Source organism: Equus przewalskii, chromosome 14, assembly GCF_037783145.1.
Source record: "Equus przewalskii isolate Varuska chromosome 14, EquPr2, whole genome shotgun sequence".
NCBI classification, from domain to species: Eukaryota; Metazoa; Chordata; class Mammalia; order Perissodactyla; family Equidae; genus Equus; species Equus przewalskii.
The window spans coordinates 27,082,644-27,093,556 of NC_091844.1; the positions used below are offsets into that span (position 1 = coordinate 27,082,644).

The 10,913-nt window shown below is 42.1% G+C and overlaps 1 non-coding gene across 1 annotated transcript; it reads left to right on the forward strand.

The window, feature by feature from the left end:
- Positions 1-2,804: 2,804 nt before the first annotated feature.
- Positions 2,805-3,028, forward strand: LOC139075860 (small nucleolar RNA U3). The gene has a single exon (XR_011526773.1). It is a non-coding gene; the product is annotated as a small nucleolar RNA U3 (small nucleolar RNA).
- Positions 3,029-10,913: the final 7,885 nt, after the last annotated feature.

Genomic DNA, 10,913 nt, shown 5'->3' on the forward strand with positions numbered 1-10,913 from the left:
TTATGCCCACCAATCCGAAACTATTATGTCAGGAATTTTGCTCAGTTCCAACCAGTGCCCTGTCTTGAAAGACCTACTGTAAATCATGTGAGCTCAGACTCCAAAACTCTGTAAATATCTTTCCCTAACTTCCCCCTTGACCCTGCCACGTGGTGTTTTCCTTGCTGCAGTAAGTAATAATCAGTTTTGCTTGGTCAACAGGTTTTTAATAGTGGTCTTTGTGGGGAGTCACCAGTTGACCATCCATCCATTCAACAAATATTTATTAAGCCCTACTATGCAACTATTGTAGGCACTTGTCACATTTCAATAAACCAAACAGGGAGGGCTTCCTACCTCACAGAACTTACAATTTAATGGGAACAAAGACAATAAATCAAAAATAAGTTAAAAAAAAAAACTGTATTAGGTGCTAGACGCTGGTAAGTGCTGTGAAGGGGAACAAAGCAGGAAAGAATGCGCAGGGTGGCAGCCCCAGCGGTGTGTTTAATTTTAAGTGAGGTAGTTTAGACTTCACCAAGAAGGTGACCTCTGGACAAAGACCTGAAGGAGTTGAGGGAATGAGCCATGTGGATATTGGGTTATCCAGGGGAAGAGTTTTCCAGGCTTAGAAAACCGCAACACAAAGTCCTTGAGTTGCGACGGCCCCTGCTCTGCACGATGCTTAGAGGAACAGCAGAGGCCAGGGTGCCTGAGAAGATTGAGTCCAGGACGTGAGGTCAGAGAGAGAAGGGGAAACCAGATTCTACAGGACCTTATAAACATTTGTGACAACTTTCCCTCTGAGTGAAAAGGACAGCTCTAGAGGGTCTGAGCAGAGGGGCTGTGATCTGCCATTATCAGGATCGCTCTGGCTTCAGTGTGGAGAATGCACCGTGGCAGGGCCATGGCAGGTGCCGGAAGACCAGTTAGGAAGCTTCTGAAATAACAGAATGAAAACTAAAGCTAGTCGAACATGGGGAGGGAGGCGGGCTCGACAGAAGAAACCATGTTCTGAGGAGAGGGAGCCTCTGGAGCTGAGGAAGGCTGCTCAGCAGGTCTGTTGTCTTGTTTCCCAGGCAAGCAGATAAGAGGCAGAGAAACTTTGCGGCTCTGCGAGTGGTGAAGAGAGGAAACAACCAAAACAAGGGTGCCACACCTCTGCACTTTGCTTTCTGGGCTGTCCTTGGTCTCCTCACCTCATTACTAGTTGTGAACGGCCCACCCCCTCCCCCAACCCTCAGAGCTTCAGTATACAGCGTCCATACCTTCTGAATTTTCAACTGTGAGTAAAGTCAATCAATAAAAATTGAATACAGACATTTGGAAACCAGTCGAATCAGGGTTTTGGGCAATAGGATCCCGTCCGATGCTTGAGCAGCTAACTCAGTAGTTCTCTGCCTCCGGACTCCGTTTAGTTCTGATTGTAAACTGACCCGAGACCTGTGCGCCCACAGCATGGAGGGGCCTTGTGTCCTTGTGTATCACACGTGAGATTCTTGAGGCAGCACTAAGTTGGTCAGTCTTATGTTGCCTATGGCATTTGTCAGCTTTTAAAAATTTGAAACGTGTGATTTATTTTTGTCCCTCCAAATAAACGATGACTTTTGTACTGAATTTTATATTTATAAAATCTCGTTTTCTTTTTCTTAAAGACAGGCCCCTCATTTTAAAAGCTTCAGGTCACATAAAAGCTGTATCCTCTCCAACTGGAGGGACAGGAAGGTGAAGGGCTTGGCTCCAGCACACAGCAAGGCGTTTGATGCCCCAGGAGGGCAGCACCCGTGTGTCCAGCTCCTTCCAGGTCTGTATCCCCCAGCTCCAGAGGGGATGCCGTGAGGCTGGGCCTGGGAGGAGAGGAGGATCCTTTCTTGGTTTCCTTCTTTGGTTTTACCAGAGCTTGGGGCTGCCCTGAGCCTGTCAGTGTGGGGCTCTCTGGGGACTATGAGTGTGACTTCTGACTCCTAATCCTGCCTGGATCAGACACTCCTAAGGCCCTCCTTCCATGGCTGGTGCTAAGGCGTCAGACCAGAACATGCTTTTACATTTGTCTTTCTAGAAATGAGACATATTAGCATTATAAGTTGAAAGACACTGGCTTGTGTTTGGCTATTGAATGGCACTACGCTAGTTAGGGATGTTTGCAGCAAACCTTCCTTAATTAAATACTTCCTACCAAAATCAGAAACTTTTTACTATGTCAATGCAAATAATCAGTAACCATTCTATAGATAAGAGAGAGAAGGTGACCTTTACTTGAGCCAGGCTGAGGACTAAACATTGGAAGGCAGTCTGTGCAAAAGAAGAAAGCATTGCACGGAAGCATGGTTTTCAGTACAGTTTTATACCTTTTTAGAACAAAAAATATACATTAAATGTGCCCAGGATACAAATTCGCCAAAGTTTCAAAGAGGAATTCAATTTCCAATCAGCAGGTCAACATGACCCTGATGTCTGGGAGAGGGAACTCATCCTCTGGAATATTAGCAAAACTGCTTGTCAGAGGGGACGTACGCATTCGCATCTTCAAGGAGTGCATTCCTTTACTTTGACGTAATGTTTAATGCATTCTCTAATGGTTAAAGCAGATGTGCAATGTATGTGTGATAGGCCATAAGTCATGCTTCTTTAGTTCAAACCAAATGAGTTTCAAACCAGAACAGCTACTACATATACCTCAATATGTGAAAATTTCCTGTCGATTAAAAAGCCAATAGTTTGAAAGTGATTCTTGAAGGTAAGTTTCAAAATTTTGCCCAAAAGTTTGGGTGTTGAACAACAGCTCATCTTTAACAAAATGTGCATGTTGTTTTTACACTTATCTGAGGAACCCACAATTTTAGGGATCGTTTCTATAGTGTATTACTAGAAAAGTATTTCTGAATGTGTAGGGTACTAGAAACCACGATGATGCTTTTCAGGAAAAAATGTTCTCTTTTGAGCGTGAGGCTGGCTCGTGGTGCTCCCTGATGACAACTGCCGCTTCCCTTGATGACTGTTCTCCTTTTCCTTCGGCAAAGTGAGAGGTAGAGAGCACAGGCTGAGTGGTTCTCCTCTTTAGAGCTGGTTGTTAAAGAAAAACAATGTCTCAGGTTTTGTGTTTTTTAAATTTTAACAGATTTAAAATTTGTACTTTAGCTTTTGTGATTTATTTACCTCCTGTTTTTGAAATAATGTCTTAAAGGCATCTTTGCAGTAGATAAATCAGTCTTTTAAGCATATAATTTATCACCAGTGACAATGGATCTATTCCCCCCATGCTTCATGTCTATTTAACTAGATATGATGAATTCTCTTAACTGTGGTGCCCTTTGGTAAACAGGGGTTAGTTTTTATACATGGGCTGCAATTAGCTGAACATCTTTTCCTATTGATTTGAAATGCTGTCTTTGATATTTATTTACCCCCTTAACTACCTGAGTTTTTCCTGGACTCTTCTGTTTTAATTTTTTTTCACTTTTGTCCTTCCCCTTTCTTTTCTACGTTTGTTTGTTTTTTTATTCTGGTAAAATATACATAATATAAAATTTACCACATTCATCATTTTTAAGTGTGCAATTCAGTGGCAATTCAATTGCACAGTGTTGTGCACTGATTACTACCATCCATCTCCAGAATGCTTTCCATCATCCCAACAGAAACACAGTATCTATTAAACAATAACTCCCATTGTCCCCTCTCCCCAGCCCCTGGTAACCTATTTTCTACTTCTTTTCTCTATGAATTTGCCTATTCTAGGTACCTCATATAAGTGGAATCATACAGTAAGTGGCCTTTTGTATCTGGCTTCTTGCACTTAGCCTAATGTTTTCAAGTTTCATCCATGTTGAAGTATTATCAGAATTGTATTCCTTTTTTTAAGACTGAGTAATATTCTGTTGTATGTATATGCCACATTTTATTTATCCCTTCATTTCTTGATGGATATTTGGGTTGTTTCCACCCTCTGACTATTGTGAATAATGTTGCTATGAACACCAGTATAAAAGTATCTGTTTGAGTCCCTGCTTTCCATTCTCTGGGGAATAGACCCTGGAGTAGAATTGCTGGATCATATGGTAATTCTGTGTTTAATTTTTTGAGGAACTTCTGAGCTTTTCCACAGCTGCCACACCATTTTACATTCCCATCCAACTTCTCCCCACCCTCATCAACACTTGTCATTTCCTTTTTTTTTGAAAATAGCCATCCCAACGGAAGTGACATGGTAGTTTGTTGAGGCTTTGATTTGCATTTCCCTAATGGTTAGTGATGATGAAGATCTTTCTATGTGCTTATTGGCCATTTGTATATCTCTTTGGAGAAATGTCTATTGTGGGGACCTGGAATTGGCCACCCCAAGATATGTCTCTTTGGCATCAGGATTATTTGAGGCTGATTGCTTTTTATAAACTGGGACAGGGAAGGAGGCTCTGAGGAATGGAACTTGCCCTTTGTTAGGACACGTTTACATTTGTAAGGTAAATCTCTATCTGTAAAAGGTGCCTCCCTCTCTGTACCAGGAAGAAGAAAGGAGATGACCTTCTCTCTAGAAACTCTTAATCAATGGGGAAGGCAAGAACTTAAATCTGCATTTTATTGTGCTAGTCTGGTAACCTCCTGTAACTAACTTCCCTCCCCCTCCCAAAGTTGGCATTTCTTTAAGGATTAAGCATCTTTCCTTAGGCTAGGAACTGATTGCTGTGCTCACCTGTGACCGCCCAGCTCCTGCTACGCCCACCACCGAGATAGCAGACCACTACCTGCTGTGTCCATCAAGCACTGTGCCGACAGGGCAATCTTGTGACTACTGTGGGAGGGACATTTCAATCACATGTGAAACACCCTGTTTGGGGGTATATAACCACTCTGTGCACCCCACTTCTTCGGTGCCCTTTCTTCCTTCGGGAAGAAAGGCCCCGGGCCATGGTTCCTCATAAAGCTTTGTTTAATTTTCTCTTGCTATTCTGTCTCATGTGAATTTAATTCGTTCTCCGGCCAGACGAACCCCTGTTTGGGAAGAGGAAATGTCTTCCTCCCCTACACTATTTAAGTACTTTGTCCATTTTTAAATTGGATTGTTTGTTTTGCTGTTGAGTTGTAGGAGTTCTTTTTATATTCTGGATATTAACCCCTTACCAGATAACGTTTTGCAAATATTTCCCCCCATTATATAGGTTGTCTTTTTAGTCTCCTGATAGCTTCCTTTGATGCATCAAAGTTTTTAATTTTGATGAAGTCCAATTTATCTATTTTGTCTTTTGTTGCCTGTGCTTTGGGTGTCACATGCAAGAAACCAACGCCAAATCCAATGTCATAAAGTGTTTCTCCTAAGTTTTCTTCTAAGAGTCTTATAGTTTTAGCTCTTATGTTTAAGACTTTGATCCATTTTGAGTTAATTTTTCTATAGTGTAAAGTAAGGGTCCATTTCATTCTTTTGAATGTAGATATCCAGTTTGCCCAGCGCCATTTGTAGAATAGATTGTCCTTTTCCTCTTGAAAAGAAATGTTCTGGCTGCTGTGGTTCTCGTCAAATTTCTTACTGGCAAACTCACATTCTTCTCCTAAGTCTTGTCACATGGGTATCTACAGCATCCAGACTATCTCGGGAAATTTCTGCAGAACAGCATTAACAACTCAAAGAGGCCACCTTGTGACTGGCTGTCAGGCAGTGACATATTCCTGAGAACACTCAACCTTTAAGGGCCAGAAACTAGTTCTCAACAGCATTCAGAATACTTTGGTGATCTTTGCTATTTGAAGGGATGTTTTGTAGAGTTCCCCCAGCCCCATAAGTCAGAGAAATGAAAAAAATTGTTTTCATCAGGAAAATGCAAATGTGCGTTGTATCCTATGGCAATACTTTTGGTGGCATTTTTCTGGTATGTTACTAGTGATAAATGATTCTTTTAAAAAGGTAAAGTTTCCAGTATTTATGTTTAGATAAAAAGAGCTGAAATGAATTGACGAATAGATGCCACACGGTGCTTATTGCATTCTAATGAGCCCTATTTTTTTCTATGGATAGGAATTACTTGTATTACTATCACTTGTCCATACAGAGTTGTAAAATAGTGCAAAGACAGTGAAGGGCAGGGGTAACACTGATGGATGAGCCCATTTCAGTCTTTCTAATGTCCCTGCAGAAAAGAAGTGTCCTTGAAGCTGTGGGGCACTGGTTTGCATGGCTGGAGACTTCACTTTCCTCTGAGCACCAAAGCTTCATTTTCGGCAGCTGCTACTTGTCAGGGATGATTTTTTTTCTCTTTCCTTGGAATAAATAAGAAGAAGAGAATGTGAGCTGACTGGTTACAACTGAGTTTCTTCCTTTTCTTTTTTTATTTGTAAGTTTTCCAATAAGATATTGGATGTCCCAATAAATGTCCCAACACGTTACAGCAATCTTCCTCCATCTTTGCATTTTTTTAAAAAAATACATATTGATTTTTCAATCACAAAGTAAAGCTTGTCAATGCAAATAATCCATAACCAATCTATAAATCAAAATTGGGGTGAGTTTATTCTGAGCTGAAATGTGAGGACCATATAGCCCGGGAAAATCCTTCCACAAAGGAATGGAGCACTCCAAAGAAGTGGGGTTGTACGGGGTGGTTATATACCCTCAAAGAGGGTGTCTCACATATGATTGAAATGTCCCTCTTACAATAGTCACAAGATTGCCCTGTCAGCACAGCAATTGATGGACACAGCAGGTAGTGGGTCTGCTGTCTTGGCGGGCGCAGCAGGAAGCAAGTCTGTTGTCTCGAGCTGTGTGGTCACAGGTGAGCTGGGTGGTCCAAGGGGAGCACAGCAGTCAGTTCCTAGCCTAGGAAGAGATGCTTATCCTTAAGGAAATGCCAGTGTGGGGGGAAGTTGCACCTTAATCTTAAGGGCCTTTGTCGTTGCCACAGTAAATGTTTAAAGCAGATCTACAATGCATGCTCAACAGCCTTTTCAGGTCCTTTTGGAAAAAACAAAGTCAGGCCGAACTGGGTTTACACCAAATGGCTTCCTCCTATACTCCAATATATTCTATTGTTTGCCATTTATATTTGTCAAGCTAAAGTTGATGACTCATATTCATTATTTTTTGACTTTCAAAATATTTATTGAGCACTTCTTGTGTTTGAAGAGCTGTTATAGGCACTGAGAATACAATAGTGAGCAAAATAAGGCCCCTGCCCTCAGTGAGCCTACATTCCTCTGGGGGACACAGACAATAGGGATCATGTGATGTCAGCAACAGAGGATTCTCTGAAGGGTAAGAGAATCAAGTGGATAATGTGAACGCACACTGAAGGAAGTGAGGGAGAAGGTCGCCTGAACACCTGGGAGAAGAGAGTTCTTATTTTCAAACACTCATGTAGATAGATTATCTGCCTATAGAAATACCTAGAATTGTCTTATCAATTTTTTAAAAGTATAAAATATGTCCTACTGGACTGTTTGCTCTAGGACTTGCTCTTTCCAAGATCTTGGAAATCTCAGAACAGCAGGAAGATTGCTGTGTATCCAGGGTGTTGGGAATGAGAACATCATTTGTCTCAGGGCTGGGGCAGCCGAGACGGGCTCCCAGATGGGGTGACTTTTTAGTTAAGAAAAACACTTTGTCTGATAGCCGTTATAAGTGGGGACTGACAACACGATAATAATAATGGAAGAGAAAAAAATGACAAAGGCAGATTCAAGAACTCAAGTATGCAATGACAAGGCTGGCGGCATACGGACAAAAAATTATCAGACCACCAGTAGCCCAGCAAAATCACAGAGGTTCATACTGGTATATTTAGTAGACTTTTCCTGTGTTCCTACTGTGTGCCAGGCACTGTGCTGAGTGCTTATAATACAAGCCCTTGGGGAGGCCAGAATTGAGCTATAGATAAGAATACGGAAACAGCAAGCTATATTTCTGTCTGTTGATTTCTTGCTCCCTAACTGCCCCCTCACCATACATGATTTTTCAAAATCCAACTCCATTGGACCTTCTTCCAGAAGCATTTCCCATCACTCAAGGCAAATTATCCCGCACTGCGTGCTCTCCGAGGACTTGGTGCCTGTTATATGAAGGCATTCACTATGCTTGACTGTGATTAGCTCCTGTTTTTCACCTTCCCCGCCAGACTGTGCACTCCCTGAGGGTAAACTCATCACTGTACTCACGTCTGCACTTTCCAGGCCCAGCACAAAGCTTGGAATGTCCTAGCTTTTGATAAGTGCAGCAGAGGGGACAAAATAAGCTGCTGAATGAATGGTGATCATAAAAGCAAAAGTCATCTGTGCCACTCTTCTGCCAATCCGCTGGCTTCCTTCTGCACCTGGAGAAAATCCTCCATCTGCAAGGCCCTCTGTGACCCGTATTCTCTGCACCTCCTGTAGCTCATCTCTCCTCTTTTCACCTGGCTCCCCACACTCCACCACACCGGCTTGAGGCGGGTGTTGTGGTTTATAGTTTCTTCTTCCTGTAATACGCTTCCTTCGTTTCTATTGCTACCCTCTGGGTCTCAGAGTAAATATCATCTTCTATAATGAGCCTCCTGTTGACGCAAATAATCTATAACCGATCTATAAATCAAAATTGGGGGGAGTTTATTATGAGCCAGATCTGAAGATTAGCCTGGGGCCTTCCTTCTCCAAAGAAGGAAGAGCACCAAAGAAGTGGGGTGTACAGAGTGGTTATATACCGTCTTGGAACAAAGAGCATCCATCACATATGATTGGAATGTCCCTTTTACAACAGTCAAGAGATTGCCTAGCCAGCACAGCCATTCACACAGCAGGTAGCAGGTCTGCTGTCTGGAGCTGGGTGGTCATAGCGTGAGCACAGTAATCAATTCTTTGCCCAGGGAGAGATGCTTATCCTTAAGAAATGCCAATGTGGGGGAAATTACATTTTATCTTAAGGGCATTTGTTCTTGTCTTTGGGACATAGAAAATGCTTAAAGCAGATACACAATGCATGCTCAACAGCCATGGCAGTCCCTTTTGGAAAAACAAGGTCAGGCCGAATTAGTTTTACACCAAATGGCTTCCTCATATTCTCCAATATATCCTATTGCTTGCTACTTGTTTATTACTCATAAGCACCCTAAATTGAAATTACCTCTACTCCTCTAATCTTGCATAGCATCCTGGGCTTTCCCTTTGCATCTTTTGTCACATTTGATGATAATTTTGTAATTCTCTTCCTTCCAAGAGGCTGTAAGTTTTTCACTCTCGGTGTATCCAGCCACTCAGCAAGAAGATGCTGCTCAGTTAAACACATGTTGGTTTAAAGAATTGAATGAAGAAGACTTAATGACCGAAAGCCTTGGGCTGACAAGCAAGGCCCCTGAGCAGCCTAGAAACATGGGAGGTAGTGGTGTCTATGCTCTTATCAGCCCTGGATTGTCAACATCTATTCCCATTTGGAAGCACGATGGGAGAAGCCTTAGGAAACAGTCTTTGTAGCCTCTGGGGGAGAATTCCATTGGGTTCAGGGAGACTGAAACTGATCCTTCACAGAGAGCCCTGCAGGTATGTGAGGAGGGAGCTGACTGGAGAGCCTGCAGTGGGTTTCACGATCCCAAATCCGCATAATGTGGCCCAGAACATAAGAGGAGCTTCAACCTTCCCTCACTTGCCAAGTCTTAGTAATACACCCTAAACATCAGCCTTCGATTTTGCTGATCCTCACGTTGTTGCTGCTGTCTGCACGCAGCTCTCCTGAGTAACTGAGCATGTCCTAGCTGGTGAGACTGAGGAGGTCTCCCCGCCTTTTCACTTCTTCCATCTGAATCTTCTACAATAAGTTTATTTTGGTTTTACACTGGAAAATAAATCCACTTTATTTTTCAAACATGAATTCACAGATGATGGCCAGTTCTTACTCCTTTAGACAATTTTCTCTACAAAATGACTCAAATGCCACATTGGTCTCTCTTGTGCTAACACGTACAATGACAGAAATGGTGAGATTAACTCACAGGAAACAGTGATAACAATCTAATATAATGGCCAGGAGATAATGGATAAAAACTATAAATATTTTCATCCAAATGGCTGGTAGGGAAAGGTTTCTGAGCTATCTGGGAAATACTGCATCCCTGGGGCTCTGAAAGGCTGAGTTCCGCAGCACTGATGGTTAGACTGCCCTCTGATGGATACAGCACCACACAGCAAGGCTGGAAGTTCTAGGTCCATTCTAGCTTTTCTTGAGATTCCCTTCAGAATGCTCATCTTTTTACAGTTGAATGCTACCCTCTGCAAACATCCCAGAAGATAAGCTGGAGAAGAAACTTTGGAGCATATATACCAGGTTATGATATGCCACACAGCTCTTTGCTTAATAATCTTATTCTTATCACAAAACTGCATGAAACACTCAGTTAAGCTTAATCATAATGTTATAGGCTGTGTTATCCTGGAATGACGAGAAAAGTGAGGCTTTCAGGAAAATAATGACTAGTCAAAGGTCACACAGTACATTTGTTGAGTGTTTTACATAGTCACAAATAAATATTGTGCACCTACTATGGGCTAGTCATAGAGGTAGACATAGAGAAGTAATTTACGCTGAAGAAATCATTACAATAGAGAACGATAATTGCTAGGATGAAGGCGTGCACCCTTGGCTGCCATAGCACATGGGAGTAGGGCAGCCAGGAAAGTTTCCCAGAAGAAAAGAGAATTGAACTGAGCCCTGAAGATATAATGTATATAAATGAGGAAGTCAGAAGAGATTAGGATTAGATTAGAGAGTGACATCCTCCCCTTGCCCTCAACACACAAATATGAGACTCCAGGTGGAAGACAGACACAGAACGCTGTGGTCCACACCACAGGCAGTTCTGGAGTCTTCATTATATTGGACAACATGTTTTCTGGGAAGCTGAAAGTTACTGCATTGAGCAATATAAATATATGTTTAAAACCAGCAGCAAATACTTTAAAAATGTATTAGAGATATCCTTATTACT